The sequence below is a fragment of the Copidosoma floridanum genome, unplaced genomic scaffold, assembly GCF_036245765.1.
Source record: "Copidosoma floridanum isolate Cflo_tuat_1 unplaced genomic scaffold, Cflo_Japanese_pri ptg000008l, whole genome shotgun sequence".
Taxonomy (NCBI): domain Eukaryota; kingdom Metazoa; phylum Arthropoda; class Insecta; order Hymenoptera; family Encyrtidae; genus Copidosoma; species Copidosoma floridanum.
In genome coordinates, this window is record NW_028321885.1 from 6,146,376 (window position 1) to 6,155,969 (window position 9,594).

Below are 9,594 nucleotides of genomic sequence, written 5' to 3' on the forward strand. Positions count from 1 at the left end.
ATCAAAGTCTGAGCATATAGTTATGAGAATTTAGTTCCACGGTTTAATTGAATTAGATTGATAAATAACATTAAAGCAAGAGCGAGAGAACAAGAGTCGGTGAAATATATATAGCATATTTTCGGTTGCAGTCGAAAGAGAAAAACTCGTGTCTTCGCTTGCTTTGACTGTGCGCTCAGCTACATAACTATAGTCAACATTGTTGCTCCTCTCGTCGTAGGCACGCATTCGGTATATCCCTTTCACGTGTTTCCAAAATGTGCCCCTATATGCTTATTTCTACGCAAATCCACTTCTCTACTCATAGGCGCACCCTGTTTGATACGAGTCTCGCACTCTCGAAAAATGTGCGCCTTGGTACGACGACAGTAAGCTGAAAAGTCCAAAAAATGCTCAAAATTCGTGCTTCCAATGGATATTCACTCAAATCAAACGATTTTAGATTTATTTTATTCATGAGATGATATTGTACAATGACCCGAGTCCCTAAGACGTGTAACGACTTTTTATAAATATGTTTTTTAGGTATATATAGAGCAAATTTGGATAGTCAAAATACTCTGGATATATAAAATGTAGTTAAAGTAGACCGATTTGTACAAATATGGGTGTACGGGGTTTTTGAGTTCGCTGATCATGAATCCTATGTCAGAATGGCCAATTTCAACATGGCGGATCCAATATGACGGCCAAAATTATCAAAAATCGACTGATTTGTACCAAATTTAGTATTCAGGGGTTTTTTGGGTCGCTGATCACGAATTCAGGGTCAAATTAGCCAAATTTAAGATGGCAGATCCAAGATGGCAGCAAAATTTATTAAAAATCAACCGATTTGTGTCAAGTTTGGTTTACAAGGTGATTATGGATCGCTGATTACGAATCCGTGGTCCAATTAGCCAAGTTCGAAACGTTGGATCCAAGATGGCGGCGAATATCATAAAAAATCAACCAATTTGTACAAATTGCAGTAAAATTTAATTCACTTTATTCCAGAAAGCCCAAAAACGGCTAAAATCCCTACTTTTTACGAATTCTTACTCCATCCACCTAATTTTGGGCTTATTTTGTTTCTTAGATAATAGACTACAAGCATCTAACTCTCAGGGTTAAAAAAATCTATTCAGTACATGCAAATGAGGTGTATGTACATATATATACATAATTATGGTGAATTTGGAAAATCAACTTGCTTTCTATCGATAAAGACAGAAAGTAATTTAAATATATCCATATCTTGGCTTTTTTCTGTTAAATTTTACTTATAAAAGCACTTCATATTTTTTTTGCTGTCAAAAACCTGAAAAAACATTGTATTTTGGTATTTGGAGCATTCCTCTTTATTTATCGAACAGCAAATAAAATTTATTAAAATTTGTAGTCCATTTGATTATAAGAAAAACGTATCAGACTAAAGTACATATCTTATATTTCCTTTCGTTAAATCGATGAATAATTTTGTTTAGTATCTTACAGATGGCCCCTCCTCTTCTTTTCGAATGTTTTGATTGTTTTTTGGACAGATGAATTTAAAAAACCTTTTTAGATCTTGTTTCTGTAGCCTTTAACATTGAAAGCACGATACATCTAATTCAATGACAACTTTGCACTTCTCCATATGTTGATGCAAACCTTCATATGCACTATACTTTTGTATATTATCCTACATACAACTACTAACTTATCCATGTTGAATTAAAACTGGTTCTTATCTTTTACATTAGAGATTTAAAAATAGTGACGAGTTATTTAACGAATTCTGGTGATTGATATTAGTGTTTGGACTCCGTATTTCTGTTCTCTTCTTTTCATTCTATTTGGTTCGAGATCAATTCCTATAACCAGAGACAGGTTTTTTCCTGTTGTGTTTTCAGATTTTAATAATGATAGCATTTCTTCAGAAAAAAGAGCTGTTGATTAATGTAAAATCGTTCCTTCTATTTCTAGTTTTTCCGATGTTTCTCGTTCGAATTAAGGTAAATCATGGTTGAAAAAATTATAGCACGTGTAAATAACTATTAAAAATAAGACACATCTATGTTTATTTTATTTCTTTAACAAAACCATTAAAGTAATGTTACAAAACACATAATCTGTTGCAAGAAGATAAACAAGAAATATTTATGGAATTTTTGGCAGTTAAAACAATCACTGTACGCCAATACAAAGGTGCTAGAAAAGGATGTTTAATACCTATAGTTCATCCAGTATAGTGTATTTACTATAAGTGTGTGTATAATTTTGAGCATATACATGTAAATGTGTGCATGTTATTGGGATGAAAAATTTTATCAGAAATGAGTACCGAATTGGATTACATTAATACACCTCATCTTAATAGCTATTCCCGTACCGTTAAAAATAACTTGTTTCCCACTACAGTCACTGTGTAATGCCAAATGTATGTGCATTTAAGGGCTTGCATCAACATGTAGAAAAGTATAAAGTTGTCATTGAATTAGATGTATCGTGCTTTTAATGTTGAAGGCTATAGAAACAAGATCTAAAAAGTTTTTCAAATTTATCCGTCCAAAAAACAATCAAAACGTTCAAAAGGGAGAGGAGGGGCGATCTGTAAGATACTAAACAAAATTATTCATCGATTTAATGAAAGGAAATATAAGATATAAAAAATATGAAGTGCTTTTACAAGTAAAATTCAACAGAAAAAAGCCAAGATATGGATGTATTCAAATTAAAAACTGTCTTTATCAATAGAAAGCAAGTTAATTTTCCGAATTCACCACAATTATGTATATATATGTACATACACCTCATTTGCATGTACTGAACAGATTTTTTTAACCCTGAGAGTTGGATCCTTGTAGTCTATTATCTAAGGAATAAAATAAGCCTAAAATTAGGTAGAAATTTTCGCCGTTTTTGGGCTTTCTGGAATAAAGTGAATTAAATCTTACTGCAATTTGTACAAATTGGTTGATTTTTTATGATATTCATCGCCATCTTGGATCTAACGTTTCGAACTTGGCTAAGTGGACCACGGATTCGTAATCAGCGATTCATAATCACCTTGTAAACCAACTTCACAAAAATTGGTTGATTTTTGATAAATTTTGCCACCATCTTGGATTCGCCATCTTTAATTTGGCTAACTTGACCCTGAATTCGTGATCAGCTACCCGAAAAACCTATGAATACCAAATTCGGTACAAATCGGTCGATTTTTGATAATTTTGGCAGCCATATTGGATCCGCCATCTTGAATTTGGCTAACTTGACCCCGAATTCGTGATCAGCGACCCAAAAACCCCTAAATACTAAATTTGGTACAAATCGGTCGATTTTTGATAATTTTCGCCGTTATCTTGGATCCGCCATGTTGAAATTGGCCATTCTGACATCAGATTCATGATCAACGAACTCAAAAACCCCTGTATACCCATATTTGTACAAATCGGTCTACTTTAACAACATCTTACATATCCAGAGTATTTTGACTGTCTAAAGTTGCTCTATATATACCTAAAAAACATACTTATAAAAAGTTGTTACACGTTTGAGGGACTCGGATCATTGTAGGATATTTTCTCACGAATAAAATAAGCCCAAAATCGTTTGACTTGGGTGAATACCCATTGGAAGCACGAATTTTGAGCATTTTTTGGGCTTTTCAGCCCACTGTGGCGATGGCTGGCCAAGGGGGGTTGCTCCAATCAGTGCCAAAAAGTTGTCTCATCTAGTAGCATTGGCGTTAGCAATCTCTCTACTTATCTCTGGTAATTGTATCGTTCCATCCACATAATACAGAAACACCTCTGATGCCTTTTATTTATTTGTCATCTGCACAACTAATGTCGTAAATAGAACTGCACAATAAATACACACACTCTGGATTTAGGTTTTTGTTTACAACAAGTAAAAGACTTCGGAGTCAGCAGAGGACCTAGCTCTACATGCTCTAGCATTTTCCCATTTAGTTGATGTATATGTATCTTATCCCTCTCGGCCAATGTCTAAATAAGGTATAATTCTATTAGTTTTCGCCTTATTGGGTTAAATTTTTCTTGAGTCACCTTCACACCCCATCAGCACCCCGCTTGATTTTGAAGAGCCTCTCCTCAGCCTCCCTCTTGATACGGTAAGATTCTATCGGGTTTTATTTTATTTTTATTGGGTTGAATTTTCGTTTAGCCCTTTCTCCGCCGCCCCTTCACTGTTATATAACCCTCTAACCAAATAATCCGGTAAACTTTTCTCACTGTTTGTTCTAGCCCTAAAGAACCATTGTTTACTACTCTTAGAATTATTTCATATGTAGAATTTGTAAACATATTTTCACACCACTTCTGAGGTAGTGCTATGGCGCACTAATTTGTTCTATCTCTTACTCTCAACAAGATTATTAATTTTATTATTTCACAAAAACATAACAATTGTTTCAATTTCTAAATGAAGTTTATGTGGGCATAAGCCTTCACTTATATTGTTTAGAAATTCAGTTAGAAATTTATATAAATGTTACAATCAGATTTATCATCACCTTAATTAGTAGCATGATTTATGCTGTAATATGTTTTATTCCTCCATTTACATGATTGAGGGTTTTATTATTTTGAAAGTAAGCATATTTGTTATTAGCAATAGTGTAACGTTATTTGTGAATTTGTAATTATAAGTGAAATTTAAATTTTTGTATTAAATTGTAACAAAAATATTATAAATTTCCACAAAACTTTTTGTTTGAACTTCTGTTCCGAAAGTTCTTTTTCTTTTTATAAAAATGTTTAATTGCAATACACGTTATTTTTCAAAGTATAAAATTACATGACTCATAATTTAGGATTAAAAATAGAGTAGTTGTAATAAATTACACAACTCTTCTTTTAAGATGAAGTTTTCGATTTGAAGTAAAACCTTTTGCCTCCTACCTCAAAGCCTAGGTGACGGATTACAATTCATTAATAAGATAGTCTGATCAACGCTTCAATACTTATTCTAGCACTCTTCAGATATTTTCCACTACTTTCTTCATAATTATTTTATCAATATAATTTGTTAACACATTTTTACATCACCCTTGAGGTAGTGTTATAACGCGCTGGTTTGATTTCTCTTAAAATCTCAATACTTTTAATAATTTCATTATTGAATACGTATAAAAGCATCACATGATATTTTCATACTAAATCAACAAACAACGAATAATCTTATACCGTAATCTTTGAACCGTAGACCTCGCTGGTAGTCTTATTTACCATGAAAAGGTAGAAATCATCTTTTCTTATTTATAAATATATGTTAAATATTTGAATGGAGTTAACTATTTTGTCTTCAACCTAAATAATGCGTTCAAAACACAAAAATTTATGTGCAATAAAAACTTCATATTATTTAAAAACGTAATAAATATATTATATAGATACATATGTATTTATGTTCCAATTTAATGTTTTAATGTTACACTTATAATTTTTTAAAACAAATCAGTTCTTCAAGAGAAATTGTTTATTAATTTAAGACATTTGATGAAACTTAACTGTTTACGTAAAAATGATATTTACGTATAATACAGTTTAGTATGGTTTTTTTACAGTGTACAATAATTACTACAATTTACCTTATTATGTTATAAAACAAAATTTAAATAAAAATTTCATTCATTTTAAATACTCATTTATCATTTAAATAAACTGTGCAAAAGTATTACGTACAATTTTATACTTTTGGAAATGTACAAAAATCAAATTTTTTTGATACACTTTAGATAAGTAAACATCAAAAATTTCTTTTCAAACAATATTTTTGATTTTTAAAGTATTATCTCTTTCTATTTTAATATGTATTCCCTTTTTATTTTTGCACATTAATAACACTACGTATAATTAACCATGCGAAAACAGTGGTTTTCTCAAATATAATCCACTAGTGTTAAAACTCTGACATTGAGATTCACACTCATGCTTTTATCACTATTTTCTAAAACTAAAGGGATCTGTATAAAATCTCCTCCTAAACCAATTAATTTATCTTTCAAATTGATGCTCGTATTATATAAATACGTTATGTTCTTTCAACTATTTCTACGGCTTCTTATTGGATCATGGATGCCTTGTCCAATATGATAAAATCAACCTCTCTCAATCTTTCTTTCTTTAATTCCAAGAACGAACTTTCTATATTGTTTACGTCTTATAGTAAATGAGATATTCTATGACTGGTCATTCTTTTGAGAAGTAATATTGACGTTATACCAGTCCATGCCATCGATAAAATTTTTCTTCCACGAAAATAGAAATTATATATTACCGTTTAGGCTAAAAACCTTTTTTCCGAACCTCCTGAGGCAATAGTAAGAAAATTTGTATGTCTTTACTCACATGTAACTTTAAAAATCGTGATTTAATTTTTATTTTATTTGTTATACATTGAATTAAACATTCGAGTACAACAAGCAGTTTTTTCATGGCACTATTTTCTTTTAAATCAATTTTTGTTGGTGTTAGTAAATTAAAATTTTTACATAATTTATCTTTCAATTGTTAAATTTTATTTATGTGTAAACGTGCACAATTTTTTTATTTGGTTATTTTTTTATTATATTTAATTATATATACAAACATACATGTTATTTAAATATTTATTTGTATGGAACGTTCCACGTCAACCGTAACACTCGTATGGCCAAAATTTGGAGCGACCAAAAAATTCTGTCAGGGCTCAAATTATTTGTATAACCGTAGACTTTAAAAATCAATTGGGCCTTTTTGAAAATTCAAGATGGTGGATGCAATATGACAGCCAAAACCTAGAAAAAATCGATTTTCAACAAAAAAAAAGGTTTTAAAAATAAGAATCTGCAAAAATCAAGGTCCTTTTTGTCTCAAATTACGTAATACATATGCTTGTAATCATGACATGATGTAGGTTAACAAATTGTAATAGGGCTGATCCAATGTGGCTGTCAAACCTCCAATATGGTGGCCAAATTTTTTTAAATCGATCGATTTGTAACAAATTTAGTTAACGGGGTTTGTTTGGGTTGCTTTTCACGAATTTGGGATAAAATTTGCCAAACTCAAGATGGCAAATTCAAAATGGTGGCCACAATTTCTTGGAATGAACGGATTCATACTAGATTTGTAGTGCTCCAAATTTTAGCCACCAAAAAAAAACCGTAGACTTTTAAAATTAATTAGGGCTTTTTAAAACAATTCAAGATAGCGGATACAATATGCTGGAAAACTTTTAAAAGGTTAATGAATTTCATATTTTAAGAAATACTACATGATGCTTTAGGGCATTCCAAGTAAGAAATTTTTTTCCTGATTCTTAATTATAATTGTCGTTTTTGAAAAAAATTCATGTTTTTCAAAAAGTTTTCTAGCTTGATAAATTTGCACATTTTAATCTGATATAAGAAGACATCACGGTATGATGAAAGTTGTATTGGTTAACTTATTACGAAAGGGAGGTCTGTTGTTAAATAATTGTAAATGGCTACAAGCAATACTGATTTCATAGTATTTTTATGAAAAATAATCTATCAATATTGCATACGACTCAAAAATGTTTCAGCTCCCGAGTACCTCATTACCTTTGAAGACTTATTCTCTACAATAAAAGCATGCCCATTCTGAATATTCTTTACTGTGGGAGCTATATTAAATCGTTTATTCAAATGTTTTCTGGTTTTTTCATGTCGTGATGTACTATAGTATAAAATTTTTATGTTTTAAAATTTTTTTGTAGCCCATTCTAAGAAATCGTTTGATGTTAAGAGTGCTTCTGCGACTTTTGCCTACAAACTTGCGCGTGTAGCTTTCCGTTTAAAAGTTGCACCTAAACCATCGCAAGCCCCTTTACCGTGTGCAGTAGCATACATGTACCATTCTGCAGTAATACTAAAATCAGATTCACGATGAATCAAGTTGCACATTTGAAAGCGATTTTTATAATGCTGCTTGGCTCTGTCTGTCACATAAATAATTTTCTTCAATTCAGGAACAATTTTTCTTATTTCAGGTATTAACAGCTGTTGTCAAACGTAAACAGCTGCAGTATCATGCGACGTTGAATTAGATAGTAAAATAAATTGTTGATGCTTTATATCGTCTTTCGATTTATAATAAAAAATTGCAGAATGTACCGTACATTGCTCATTATTGTAATGAAAGGCTTGAGCTGCATTTTGTGCCACATAAGCATAGTTCTCAGAAGAGTTACAATGAAGTAATACTTCACCCTTTTTGAAGGTGTTCTTCGTGTTCTTCGGCTCAGAAATGAAACTTGCTTGATTATTACTGATAAAATGATGAGGTAATAACTTCTTTAATAATTAACACAACTTCTCAACAAAGTCCTTAATCTGTAGACATTTTTTTTTTAACGTACAACGATCAGTCGATTGACATGTACTGAAAATAATTTCTTCAATTTGTTTATCATCCAAAATACTTGTAACAAAAGATGAGAAGCGTGTTAAACCCGGACAACTGGTGCACTCTCGTAAATAGCACTCGGGGTGTGAGTTTTCACAGAGTACGAATTTAAAACAATCTTTAAAAGTTTTTATAGGATATTCAGAATCAACAGTTAATTTTTGTATGTAACAAGCATCTAGCATTGCTTTAAAATTTTCATGGATTGTGCAGACGCATACGCTGTCTGTTCCCCTCGCTCCAGCAAGCACACACCACTTTGGTCTCAGTTCTACAAATTTACTCAAACTTATCGAACATTCCGGATTTACTGCATTGAATTCTGAATGCAAATGACTTATATTGCTTAGTAGTAGGCGTTATTGCACTTTTTTTTCTCATCATCTACCACAATACTTAGTACATCTTTCATATTTGGCATTACTCGACTGTTTACATCATTTTCATAAAAATTTATTACCTTTTGCACCGTGGACGATGGCAATGTTTTACCAAACTTAGACATAGGAGATGCCAAAATGCCTTCAGTTTTTTTCATGTCTCTAGCATTTTTGGCCAAACGTGTGGATGTGCCAAATTCATTGGCAATATCTCGAAGAGACTAACCATTTGGAGCTATGGTAAGAATAGTCACACGAAGAGTATTAGTAACAGCTAAACTATGAAATTTTTCTTTTTATCCATCCAGTAAATTTTCTAGTGGGCATTTTCTAGAGAGATGAATTCTTTTTTGTGAAATAACATCTGAACCTTCATCAGACGTGATATTCTCTTCAGTAATGCTCTCATTTATGCTGTCATCTGTGCTACCTTGAATATCATTCCTAAACAATGCACCCTCACTGTAGAACATTTTTCTGGACACTTGTAGACAGTTTTTACATATTTTTGATAGTGTAAGTAGGTTAGAAAATCTTTCTAATATAAATTTTGACATATTTCGTAAATCTTGACCTCTCTGACCATCAAAACCATATGGATTGACGCATCTATCTAAACGCAGTTATTTGTTCAAGCTTTCAGACTGCATTTTTATTATCTGAATATTACCAAGTATTATAGGGAATGATAACCAACTAATCAAATATGTACTTTTGTTATCACAATCTGCTTATGAGGCAGCAGTTTATAGAAACCAGAATTGTATGCTGTATATTGATTATTTAATTATTCTTGATAGCAACCCCTAATTCAT